Source organism: Rhynchophorus ferrugineus, unplaced genomic scaffold (genome assembly GCF_030347505.1).
Source record: "Rhynchophorus ferrugineus isolate W39M unplaced genomic scaffold, kcgeb_rfMv2 rfM2, whole genome shotgun sequence".
NCBI classification, from domain to species: domain Eukaryota; kingdom Metazoa; phylum Arthropoda; class Insecta; order Coleoptera; family Curculionidae; genus Rhynchophorus; species Rhynchophorus ferrugineus.
Window position 1 is genome coordinate 88,862,410 of NW_027472581.1, and position 14,691 is coordinate 88,877,100.

Sequence of the window (14,691 nt, forward strand, 5' to 3'; positions counted from 1 at the left end):
TGTCCTAATATCCTCACCTGAGTTATATTAATTGTGACTGTAACAATTCTGCTGTAAGTAATGTAAAATCGTCTGATTTAACTGGAGCATCACGTCGTAGAAAAGTTGCAAATATTCATAGTCGCATTCGCAATTACGGACTGAGTTGATTTTAGCTTGATATCAACAATAAGCAATACATACCTTTTACAGATGTGACTGTTGTGCAAAGCCATGACAGGAAAACAAATACCTAATAGAACCTATAGTTCTCGGTAAAAAGTATCAATATATTTTTGAAAGGCAACCAATTAGAATTGTTTTGTTTGTAATTTACTTTTGTGTATATGTTAAAAAATTATTTTTTGGGCTCGGCCCCGTCTTCATTTGGTAGCAGTTAAAATAAAATTGTAAATAGATAAATAGTTTCAGGTAAGTATTAAGCTAAATTGTCTGTATATAGTAGAATATAAAATACGTGTAGTAGATAGATTATATAAGGTTTTGGTTCATGTTTGTTTAGTTATTCCAATGATTATTATGTAGATATTCTATTTTAAAACGTTTTTTTCATATTAAAAATCTCAGTTTGAATATAGTGAGTTCTTTTTTTTGTTAAAAATATTTAAATTTTCTCTTTTTATTGTTAGATGTTTACTCAATAAATTGCGCAGTTATTTTATTAAGAGATATTTACTCAATGAATTATACAGTTATTTAATCAAGTATTATAATAGGTAGGCCAAGTAAAAGTGCAGCACGTATAAGGAAAAATAGAAATAAAGAAACAATGATTGAAAATAAGGAATGCTTCAGACTCCCGAGGTCCGCTACCTAACCTAGGAGAAATTATTTAATAATTTATACTAAAAAATACGAAAATACTAATTTATTTCATTTACTATAATAAATAATCCAACACAAACTATTTTTTATCAATACAATTTATATTTGGTTTCCAAATAATTAAATTATTAAGTAAAATATTTACTATTAAAAGAAATTTTAATTTTATTTTAATACATGAATGTGTACGTATCTCCGGCTAAGATACACTTCTCCATGTGGTGATGGAATGCCGCCAGAATAAGCTGAACACAAACCTTGGAGATAGGCTAACGTGACAAGATGGCCGTAATACAACCGTCACGACATCAGCTTTAGCGCAATTGCCATATCAATCTCATAAGATCAAGTACCAGTATATAGCCAAGTTTCATGCGTTATATATGTCGGTCTAATATCATAATCCATGTCAAAACTAATTATATCCATAGTGAACAGAAATTTAGAAGTGAAAGTTATATGGAAAAATCTGGTCCCACGTTTAAGCTTTTCGGAATCCCCGTTATGCGGCTAGATGTAAATGAAGAATGCAACAGATATATGTGTGTTTCTCTCTCGTTCGGCCTCGGTATTAATAATTCTAACCTAAGCAGTTAACGGCCATTTTTAGGTGATATAATTTGTATTGTTTATTTACGTTAAGTTTTTCGGTATGTGTTTTTATATATAATTGACAATTACTTTGGATTATTCTGTGTATTTTAATATATTAGTGTAACAAAAAGAAAACCTTAAGGGGATCTCTTATGATCTCCTATGTAGGTCCAGGAAAGTTTGTAATCATTTTAAAGATGAAGACTGTAATTCCTACTAGTAATTTAAATAGTAAGTATTTTCTTAAATTGTAATGATTTATTGCATTGAAATAATTAAGCAATATTTATTGAGATTCTTTACCTTTACTACAAGACAAGGAACATATGCCCCCAATGGCAATATTAAATCACATAAGTTTTTTGAGGCTGATAGATATATAGGAGATTCTTCTACCCCAACAAGACCCAGAAGTAAGTATATAATAAGAAACGTATGTTTATTATTAGAGAATGGAGGTTCTAACTTGAAATTTACATGTTCATTTGCAGAAAACTCAGCCTGTCCCATCAGTTTTGTTTCAGGTTGGATGAAAATCTAATGGCTTTATCTTTATTGAAATGCACTGGCAGAGGATATAAACTGTTATCGAAGATATTCTGCTTGCCTTCTAGAAGAACATTAATGCAGATATTGAATAAGGTTCCTTTTTGCTGCTGAAGTAGTAACCTCCAATTTTGGTCGTTAGTTCAGAAACTTGACTGTATAGACCGAACTGCAGTTGTCATATTTGATAAAATGTACCTCAATTTAGGTAGGTTGTTAATTTAGTTGATTCTAAAAAATAATACAACAGAACCATTAATAGTTATATTATCTTATTTTAATGTTTGTTTTAGGTTTGTTTTAAATATTAGAGAGAAGATAATATCAGTGGATTACGTGTTTTGGGTAGTGGAGATATCTCTGTAATTATATCAATGTCTTTATGGTCAAGGAAAATTAATGTAATTGTAATATATCAATAAAATATATTTAAATATATTTATTTTTTACTTTCCGAGTAAAATTAAAATATATTTTTTTAATTTCCCGCTAATTTTTTTTACTATACATTTTTAAATTTCCCTCTCAAATGTTTAAAAATCCCGGTAAACATTTTTAAATTTCCCGCCGTAACTAACTGTCATACGGCGCATGCGTAAGCGCTCTCACACGGGGATTCCGAGCGTAACTTGGAGCCCATTTTAACATAGGAGATGCCCTTCTAAGTTTATTTATTCTGTGATTATATTTGATAAATAATACACAAAAATGCTACAAATTTAATATTAACCTTAGATATTTTTTAATTATTAACTATCCAAAACACATTTCTTTGGTATTAATAGTTTAAACAAATACAGTGTTGCCGGTTATATCAAAATTATGTGTAAATGCGGTACATGATCAATTTGAAACAGTATTTATTGGTATCTAATTTGTGTCCTGTGTTGCATAGTTTAAGTTTCAGTTGCATATATTTATTTAGAACAGACATAACCATAATTTTATCATCGCCCTATCGATAGATTGATAGTTTCGTCTTTTAATGAAATATAGTTTAGGTGAATTTATTCTGCGGGATATATTATTCTATTGGTAGGGTGGTAAAATATTGGGATTTGGAAACACCAAAATTGTTTGAAAACACTCAGAGAGAGACATCTAAATTCAAAATGGTCAAGAAAAATTATCAACATCTGCAGTAACAATTTCATTCAGTTTTAGCAGCTCGTGATGCATTATACCTTGCTGGTCCCAACATAGACAGTATTGGTATCGGTGTGGGTGGTTCTGCAGAAGTAACCCAAGACTTTTTATGGTTGAAATTGTCGTAGGAGATACATTTTTCATCACCAGTCGTAATACGCTACAAGGAACGAATTTTTTACCTATGGAACAATTAAACTGTCATGTTGATATGGTTCGAAATGGTATTGACAGTAAATTCATGTGGTAGCCATTTTTCCACCTTTTATATCTTTTCCAACGCATGGAAATAGTTGATTCATAAATCGCAAAACTATCTAAATATCCTATTGAGAGTTTGATCTGGATTTTCGTCTCATAAGTCTTGTAACTTGTTGACTTTAATACTGTTTGATCATCCAGGCCATTCTTTATCAAAGACATCAAAATCGCCATTTTTAAAACGTTGAATCCAAAACCGACAATTGGAATATATTGAAGTAGTATCACTGTAAGATTCGGCAGTAGATTTCTTCGCCAACAAAAGTAATGAATGTCGAAAATTCAGTAATTCCTCTCAAGTTCCATAATAAGTATCTGTATAATTCAATAATCATTAAGGAAAATTGTTTTATGGAGATGAGTTGAGTACAGTAATGCAATCCTGTCTGGTGAAATTGAAGATTTTTCGTCTAAATTGATAATGAGCGATGAAGCCCACTTTCTTCTCAGTGGCTACGTCCAAAACAGAACAGTCGGTTTTAGGGAACACAGAATCCTCAATTAATTCATGAAACATCATTGCATTCGCTAAAGACAACTGTATGGCGTAGTATTCATGATGGAAACATAAGTGGTGGTTTTGAAAATTACAAGGTGTTACAGTTACTGTTACTGCTGAATAGTACCAACACATGATTCGAAATTTTCTTGTGCCTGAAATGGAAGAACAAGGACTAGAGGACATGTGATTTCAGCAAGATGGGGCCACAGCACACATCTCCGGATTTAAGAGCACCGGACTTTTTCTTATGGGGTTTTATGAAATTTAATTTTAATTAAAGTTTATGTGAATAAGCCTAAAACGATTCAACATCTTAAAGACAATATTCGTCACGAAATTGAAGAAATTCAGCATCAGATGTTGCAGGATGTTATTAAAAAGAGCCGAAAGTTGCATAGCGAATAACGGTCAGCATTTAGGCGATATAATTTTCCAATTATAACGAAAAAATCTAAAGACCAAATAAACTTTTTATTGAAACCAAACCTACTTGTCTTTTCTTTGAGCAAAGTTATAGTCAATTAAAATGATAGCAGGACTTTTGCCCCACCTGTTATATACCTATAATCAGCTTACATCTACTAATATAATTTAGTTAGTCGAAATACGCCTTAGCTCATCTGACAACACTGCAATTATAATATATATTATTCAATAAAAAATGTAAAAGAAATAATTAGAATTGTATGCGAGTTTTATAAAGCTATTGCATCGGCCGTAATACGATCATGAAAAATTAATGACGGAAATAGCTGGTAAATAATAAACATATATATAACACTCTACAAATAAATTGGCGGCGTATAATATATGCGCAACAACTGGAGTTTCGTATGAAATTCAACATAAATATTGCATTAAAATGCATTTATACGCACCGGCTAGGCCATTTTTCAATTTAGATTAACTTTACAGTTTTCTTTAATAAGGAACAATGATCGATCGAGTCGTAATTTCGCGAAATAACTGAAAAACAACAATGTTTTAAAAAATGTATTTAGTCGGTTATTATCTAATGCACACTGTTGGACAAAAATATTACGTATTTATTATTGACGCTTATTATTTAAATTTACATTTAAATTGTCATAAGTCATTAAATCCAGGTCATAACTAATAAATCAACAACTTTATCAAGACTAAACCAAATGTCTTTCTTGGGGCATCCTTTTTAGGCCTGTAAATAATCAGTAGTCACTGGGGATAAGATCTGAACTATGCGGTAACCAACAAAGCTATTCCAAGGGCACTTAGTAGTAGCAATCTGAACAATAGTTGTGTCACTAAAACCACTGTGACTTCTCAATTAAACACTTTATTGGTAGTAGGGGCTACTTCCAGTCACACATTTTCGGTTCTCTGTTAGCTTCGGCAGTTCTTGCGTAATTGTACACCCAAATCAACTGTATGGCGCTGAAAACGGTAAGATATGGATGCTCCTAGCATTCTTTATGATATATAGTCTGTTCAAAGTTATTTTGTACATACGTCATGTAAATTTGTGACATCAAAATGTCGCAATGTTGCCGCATCAACTGTGAAGTTTAGTTCAGTTTGGCTTTAACATAAAACAAATAGATCAAGTGGTTTGATTCCTTTTAGTCTGTGTTCAGTTCTTGTGTTATCCAAGAGTTGTAGTACTTCAATATTGATGTGATAATGGAGTCTTTCCTCATATCCCCTTGTAATTATCTTGATTTCCCGTGTGACAGTTGGTATATGAAGGTTTCGGTGTAAGTAATCCTGTAGTATCTCAGTGCACCTACAATACTTCTCAGGATTTTGTTCTGGAAATTAGATTGTTAGATTTTAATACTTGCTTGTGTTATAGTAACTTATTATCTTCCAATTAACCAATACATTTTCAATTTCCCTCCTGTTCTTTCCATTTCTTTTTAAATCGTTTCTTTCAGCGAATTATTGCACCAAGATTCATTCCGAGGTACTTATACCGCTCAATTAATAAACAGAATTGTCCAAGCTCCTGGACTCTAACTTCCCCAAGAGGAAATGTTACAATCAATGCATCATCATGCATCAAATACATCTTGCTATTCTTTCTGTATGGCTCCGTGACATGGACACTGTTACGGTATGACATGTGTAAGAGTATTTGAAATACGATTCTTAAGATATATTCTACATAGTTCTTTCCATGACAGTATTAGAAAAGAAGTTATTCATTTAAGATGCGACAATCAGTCACAGTTGGAGAACAAATTTAAGGATGCAGATTACAATTATTTAGAATTATATGTCGAATTTCCTATGGAAAAGACATGAGTCAAGATCATCTCATAGTTACGACCCATCAATAGTAGCGAAATTTAGTGAAGAATATACACTAAATTGAAATACTACGGCACCAACAGCATAGTATTGATTGAGGATGATGATCACCAAGATATTCTCTATTGAAAATGCCATTTAGTTCATCCTCCTCATCTGACAAATGACAATAATCAAAGACAAATAACCTAGCACAAATTGGAAAATGTAAGAATATACCTTGAAAGCGATTAAAGATTGAAAGATGGCAAAAGATGCAGTAATGCAAAAAGCCAATATGAAATATTTATCATAGAGAGAAAAAACCTCATACCAACACACCAGTTTGGGTTTATTAACAAACACTCAACAATTGACCAGGTTCACAGAATAACAGATGTTATTGAAAAAGCCTACGAAAGTCAAAAAGTATGCTCAGCTATATTCTTAGATGTAGCACAAGCCTTCGATAAGGTTTGGCATGAAGGTCTTGTTATAGGAAGGAACACATAAAGAAGAAAAGAAAAGAGCTGGAGTTGAAATATAGGAAAATGTAATGGCTAATTAGAAGAAAATCACAATTATCAGTACATAATATATTGCTATTATATAAGCAAATATTGAAACCTGTATGGTCATACTGAGTTCAATTATGGGGATGTTCTGCAAAGAGTAACATTAATAAAATACAAATTTTTCAGAACAAAGTCCTGAGAGGTATTGTGGGTGCACCCAAATACTATAGGACTGATTACCTACATCGAGACCTTCAGATACCCGCAGTCAGTCAAGAAATCAAGAGAATTGTAAGGGGGCATGAGGAAAGACTCCATTCTCATACTAATATCGAAATATTGCAACTTTTGGATACCACCAAAACAGGACACAGACTCAAAAAATCAAACCATCTAGTCTTGTGTAGTGTTGTGTAGTGAGGTGCATATATTAAAAAATTCAGCAGTGACATGTATAAACATTATTTCACCAGATACTGAGTTAGGGCCGATGGTCCCCCCTAGTTATATACCTAGATTTAAGTTAGCATAAAGACAAATTGTAGGTTAGACGGAAACGACTAGTAACAATGTATTAATTAAATAAAAAAAAATAAAAAAAATTAAATATTTAGGTAATTTTCCTCAAGATATCAAAGCAATTGAAAAATATTGCTCTGTTTATGATAATATATGATACCATCTTGCATACTTTGAAACATCGTTCTTACAAATACTTCAAGAAGTTAAAGAAGAAGAATAAAGATCCAAATACCTCAAAATAATTTTTGGAATATGATTCATATTCTCAATCTGAAGACATATTCGTGTACAAATTTGGGAAAAAATGTATTTATGTTTTCTAAATAGATAGCTGAAAAGGTTTATTAGTTAATACCAGTTCCATATGAATTAACAGTAAAAAATATATCTTTCTATCGAGTTGTAAATCCAATATATTTGTGAATCGTTGTTAAAACAAAACGCAATTTTTCAAGTCATTTTTTAAAACAAATTCTTAGGTATGTTGAACATTTAGTGGAAATGAAGAGGAACTGTTCATCATAAGCTACTCAAACTTTATCAATTATTGTATTCAACTCTCTACCGTCATCAACTAACACAATCGAAAGAAGACATCACCAGAATTATACCACAACACTAGGTATATATATTTAGTTATTCGCCAAAAATGTACAAGGCTTTTAAGAGGTTACCAGACAGTAAAACCTTGTTTTGATTATTTCTTATACCAATTTAGTAAATTTAGTTTTCAAATTAAAAGGTACTATAGACACTTTGGGCTTAATATCTATATTACTGTTTTTAATGTGCTCTGAACAAAATATCTTTTTAGTCCTTAAGCAGATTGTCATTACGAATAAACCATGGAGTATCAGGCTGGTAAAACCGCAAAGTTGAATACCGTACGTCCACGCTGATTTCAAGACTTGTTGGTGAAGTCGAAGCTTATTAAATAATGACGGTACTCAATATGTACCCAATAACCAGTACATTTTTTACACTTAAATTTGATTCATGCCCTAATGTTTAGTATAGTATGAGTATATAATTAAGACAACAAAAACATGACAAAAAACAAATTTACTTATTCCAGGACCAATCACATTTACCTGAGAGATAAGCTAAATAAGCAGATTTTATATATTTTATCAAATCAATATAACAGTTAAAACAGCAATAAAAACATTGTAATATTGTAATGTAATAATACTATAGGATTACTAATATTAAATTTCAATCTCTATTAATGCTCTAACATTAGCCTTTTATTAAAAATAAACGAGTTTTCTTTCTGAATCGAATAAATCATATGCTAATCTGCCCGAATTTTGATTAATGGTAACACTCACAAGTGTAGTTTTATTTTAAAATGTTTAAATTTACGCCTGGCAATTGGCCACCCGCTTCATAATTGTCGTTTACTTGACAACAATTCGTACTACGTATTTGGTAATTGAATAATAATAGAAATTACTTCAGGAAAAAAGGTTGTACACCTTTTCCCGAGCTATTTCGGTTTAATATAAACATATTTGCCATAACTACGATCGTAGAGGAGTCGGTTTTATGATGTTACACATAGAGCAATGTCGTAATACCAAACAAATCGCATTTCTATTTTACATTTCAGTTTTTGAAACGATATTCGAACTGTATAACTGATGATATTCACGTTTTGTTCTAGACAAAAGCAGATTCAAGTGAAAGAAAGACAATGAATACAGTAAAACAATAAACCGTGTGACATGCGATGATATACTCCAACTCTTTATGCATTTATTATTTGCTAATTCATATGATATATAGTTGAAAAACAGCCAACTTGAAATATATAAATTGATGCCATAAAAACGCCAAATATTTTGGTAAAAACAATATTGTCAAGAAGTTTAAATGACCTTGAAATATCAAAGCATGAGCTCAATATTTAAATATATTTATTTCATCTGGGGAACTTAACAACATTAAAAGACATTGTTTTTAAAAGTATGTAATAAAGATTTATATCCAGACGAGACATAGATATTTCAAAATGGAACAACTTGGTTTTTTGGCACGACACTAATAAAAAGAGTGTACAGATAATAACAAAAGTTGATAGAAAATATTATTAAGGTTTGTTAGTCATAATATTTTTAATAACTTATTGCAAATATATTATCGTTCATGCTTTGTAGTCTTGTCATTTCATCACTATAAATTAAATGTGTATTATGTAATTTCATTTTTCTTTAGACACAAGCCTGAAAAAAAAATACGCTGTAGATTAGATGACAGAAAAATATGATGGTCCTAGTGTAATGAGTCCTATCAAATTGATATGGGCATTCTAAAGATTTATTATAATGGACATGATTATCAAAAGGGATATACATTGAAGAACTGTTTGGACTTGTAGAAAGAAGTATTTGATAATTAATATGAAGAGTGGTGCTGATTGTGACAGTGTAATAAGAGCGGAAACACCTAAAGATGATTATATAATTAACATAAGATAATTGTAGAAAATTGTATTGTAGTGTGAAAGATTTGTATGCATAGATATGTGTGTAATTACTCAGAAACTATATGAACATTTTCTTAGAACGTATGAGAATACGAACTGTTTTGCAAAATTTAGACAAATAAATTAAGGAGGCTGAATGATCAAATGTAACAGCAGAAGAAACTAAGGAGGAATACAGTGATCAAAATTACTTGACAAGAAAACACAGGAATGAAGAGGACATGAGCAAACTCACTATTTAAAATAAAATACATTACTGAGGATTACCACAACATAAAAAGCGCGTTTATAGCTCTACCTATACGTGGTTTGAAAACCAGTTTAATATAAATATAATAAAGCAATACCAAATTGTTGAACTATAACTTTAAAATAAATTATATTTGATAACATTACTTATATTTCATTATTCTATTTATATTGGTATTTTGATATGTCAGAGTCAAAATAAACCAATGCAACGTGCTGATGTCGTAAATTTTATGCAAGTGCGTGTTCTATTGATGTGAACAATTGATAGTTGGACAGGGCGAGGTCTGGAGAGTACGACAGGTGCGATAATATGTCCTGTCCAAGTACTTTCAACGCTTCCTTGGCCGGTTTTGCTTCTTGGAACGGAGCGTGATCGTGCTGTCAAATCACGTTACGTGTCTCCGGGCCGATTCAGAACGGTTTTCCATCAATGCGTGGTTCAAATTGATCATTTGTTGTCGATAACAATCACTGTTCGATCGAAATCGCCACTTTTGCATCTTCGAAACCACGCCTCACATGTTTTTAAGGTTAGGGCATGCCCACGGTAACTCTCTACCATAACTTTCAGCGGCTTTTTTCTTTTGGTTAAATAAGAAAGGTACATTATTCTATTTATATTGGTATTTTGATATGTCAGAGTCAAAATAAACCAATGCAACGTGCTAACGTCGTAAATTTTATGCAAGCGCGTGTTCTATTGATGTGAACAATTGATAGTTGGACAGGGCGAGGTCTGGAGAGTACGACAGGTGCGATAATATGTCCTGTCCAAGTACTTTCAACGCTTCCTTGGCCGGTTTTGCTTCTTGCAACGGCGCGTGATCGTGATATAAAATCACGTTACGTGTCTTCGGGCCGATTCGGAACGGTTTTCCATTAATGCGTGGTTCAAATTGATAATTTGTTGTCGATTACAATCACTGTTCGATCGAAATCGCCACTTTTGCATCTTCGAAACCACGCCTCACATGTTTTTAAGGTTAGGGCATGCCCACGGTAACTCTCTATCATAACTTTCAGCGGCTTTTTTCTTTTGGTTAAATAAGAAAGGTACATTATTCTATTTATATTGGTATTTTGATATGTCAGAGTCAAAATAAACCAATGCAACGTGCTGACGTCGTAAATTTTATGCAACCGCGTGTTCTATTGATGTGAACAATTGATAGTTGGACAGGGCGAGGTCTGGAGAGTACGACAGGTGCGATAATATGTCCTGTCCAAGTACTTTCAACGCTTCCTTGGCCGGTTTTGCTTCTTCCAACGGCGCGTGATCGTGATATAAAATCACGTTACGTGTCTTCGGGCCGATTCGGAACGGTTTTCCATTAATGCGTGGTTCAAATTGATGATTTGTTGTCGATAACAATCACTGTTCGATCGAAATCGCCACTTTTGCATCTTCGAAACCACGCCTCACATGTTTTTAAGGTTAGGGCATGCCCACGGTAACTCTCTATCATAACTTTCAGCGGCTTTTTTCTTTTGGTTAAATAAGAAAGGTGCAGCACTCTCGCATTAAAATAAAATACATTACTGAGGATTACCGCAACATAAAAAGCGCGTCTATAGCTCTACCTATACGTGGTTTGAAAACCAGTTCAATGTAAATATAATAAAACAATACCAAATTGTTGAACTATAACTTTAAAATAAATTATATTTGATAACATTACTTATATTTCATTATTCTATTTATATTGGTACTTTGATATGTCAGAGTCAAAATAAACCAATGCAACGTGCTGACGTCGTAAATTTTATGCAAGCGCGTGTTCTATTGATGTGAAAAATTGATAGTTGGACAGGGCGAGGTCTGGAGAGTACGACAGGTGCGATAATATGTCCTGTCCAAGTACTTTCAACGCTTCCTTGGCCGGTTTTGCTTCTTGGAACGGCGCGTGATCGTGCTGTCAAATCACGTTACATGTCTTCGGGCCGATTCAGAACGGTTTTCCATCAATGCGTGGTTCAAATTGATCATCTGTTGTCGATAACAATCACTGTTCGATCGAAATCGCCACTTTTGCATCTTCGAAACCACGCCTCACATGTTTTTAAGGTTAGGGCATGCCCACCGTAACTCTCTATCATAACTTTCAGCGGCGTTTTTCTTTTGGTTAAATAAGAAAGGTGCAGCACTCTCGCATTAAAATAAAATACATTACTGAGGATTACCGCAACATAAAAAGCGCGTCTATAGCTCTACCTATACGTGGTTTGAAAACCAGTTCAATGTAAATATAATAAAACAATACCAAATTGTTGAACTATTATATCTACTATAACTTTAAAATAAATTATATTTGATAACATTACTTATATTTCATTATTCTATTTATATTGGTATTTTGACATGTCAGAGTCAAAATAAACCAATGCAACGTGCTGACGTCGTAAATTTTATGCAAGCGCGTGTTCTATTGATGTGAACAATTGATAGTTAGACAGGGCGAGGTCTGGAGAGTACGACAGGTGCGATAATATGTCCTGTCCAAGTACTTTTAACGCTTCCTTGGCCGGTTTTGCTTCTTGTAACGGCGCGTGATCGGGATGTAAAATCACGTTACGTGTCTTCGGGCCGATTCGGAACGGTTTTCCATTAATGCGTGGTTCAAATTGATGATTTGTTGTCGATAACAATCACTGTTCGATCGAAATCGCCACTTTTGCATCTTCGAAACCACGCCTCACATGTTTTTAAGGTTAGGGCATGCCCACGGTAACTCTCTACCATAACATTCAGCGGCTTTTTTCTTTTGGTTAAATAAGAAAGGTACATTATTCTATTTATATTGGTATTTTGATATGTCAGAGTCAAAATAAACCAATGCAACGTGCTGACGTCGTAAATTTTATGCAAGCGCGTATTCTATTGATGTGAACAATTGATAGTTGGACAGGGCGAGGTCTGGAGAGTACGACAGGTGCGATAATATATCCTGTCCAAGTACTTTCAACGCTTCCTTGGCCGGTTTTGCTTCTTGGAACGGCGTGTGATCGTGCTGTCAAATCACGTTACGTGTCTTCGGGCCGATTCGGAACGGTTTTCCATTAATGCATGGTTCAAATTGATGATTTGTTGTCGATAACAATCACTGTTCGATCGAAATCGCCACTTTTGCATCTTCGAAACCACGCCTCACATGTTTTTAAGGTTAGGGCATGCCCACGGTAACTCTCTACCATAACTTTCAGCGGCTTTTTTCTTTTGGTTAAATAAGAAAGGTACATTATTCTATTTATATTGGTATTTTGATATGTCAGAGTCAAAATAAACCAATGCAACGTGCTGACGTCGTAAATTTTATGCAAGCGCGTGTTCTATTGATGTGAACAATTGATAGTTGGACAGGGCGAGGTCTGGAGAGTACGACAGGTGCGATAATATGTCCTGTCCAAGTACTTTCAACGCTTCCTTGGCCGGTTTTGCTTCTTGGAACGGCGTGTGATCGTGCTGTCAAATCACGTTACGTGTCTTCGGGCCGATTCAGAACGGTTTTCCATCAATGCGTGGTTCAAATTGATGATTTGTTGTCGAAATCGCCACTTTTACATCTTCGAAACCAGGCCTCACATGTCTTTAAGGTTAGAGCATGTTCACCGTAAGTCTCTATCAGTAAATGGTGACTTTCAGCGGCTTTTTTCTTTTGGTTAAATAAGAAAGGTACAGCACTCTCTTGCTTGTCCTATCAATTGGTATATTTTTTCGTATTTTCAACAAACAACACACACCTCCTATAATTCACCACACAATCCCGAAATAAAAATCATTATTTATTATCAAAATAAAAAAAGTGCCAACTACAACTTGAATCTTGTCACAAAAAGTGACTTGAATGAATATAACCCAACTTCTCGCCCATAGAGATCGTCTACCCTTAATTCCTCGCAAAAACCGCGTTGCCAAAACAACCAGAAAACCTTTCCATCATCCCGGCGCCATCCAAACAATATCGACGGCCCGACAAAAAAGCATCAGCCGTAACCGGAGGTCGAAAAATAGATTTGTATTCGTGTTTTAATTGAAACCAGTCCCTAGTTTGCGATCGGACACTATTATAAATATTTCATACTTGAGAATGAGACGTTACGTTACGAAAACCAAACCGCTGCTGCACTGATAGTCCAGTCATACAAACCAAAAAGAGAGCGTCGCTGTCGGAACTAGAGATAATAAGCTGGAAATCCGTAGAAGCATTTATTTTGATATTATAACAGGTCTATTGAAAAGTCCCCAGCCTGACACATAGATGGCGCTACTAGAATTAAATCCATATGTTTTTTAGTTAGCCCTAACCCTCAAAAGATGTGTGTATAAATTTTATAACTGTCGGATCATCAGTTTGTGCATTATAGCATTTTGAGTGAACCAACTCTTATTATTGTGAAAAAAATGGATAAAAAGGAATTTCGCGTGTTGATAAAATATTGCTATTGAAGGAAAATCAACCATCAAGGATTGGTATGCTAAGTTTAGATGTGGTGAAATGAGCACCGAAGACGGTGAACGCAGTGGATGCTCAAAAAAGGTTGTTACCGAAGAAAACTGTGGTCTGTTGTGTCGAAGAAAGTCCAGCCGAAATAGGCGTAAGTGTTGAAAATGCTCCTTTATGCGACACTCTACATTTTCTTTCCAACAGATATGATTACAGCAGTCGACAGTAATTCCGCGGTAGAAATTTGCTAATTTTGTAGCATAATCCCAAATGCCATATCCGGTCAAAATATTACAGGGCAGTATTTATTTTTTTTCGAATGGCTTTTCA

At 33.6% G+C, this 14,691-nt stretch overlaps 1 protein-coding gene and 1 long non-coding RNA gene across 14 annotated transcripts in view; one reads left to right on the forward strand and one right to left on the reverse strand.

The window, feature by feature from the left end:
• tmod (tropomodulin) overlaps positions 1-14,691 on the reverse strand; it is a 202,799-nt gene that overhangs the window by 171,603 nt on the left and 16,505 nt on the right. The gene's annotated exons all lie outside the window — the stretch shown is intronic.
• Positions 1,657-2,094, forward strand: LOC143190878 (uncharacterized). Its single transcript, XR_013004341.1, has 2 exons — positions 1,657-1,832; positions 1,911-2,094. It is a non-coding gene; the product is annotated as an uncharacterized LOC143190878 (long non-coding RNA).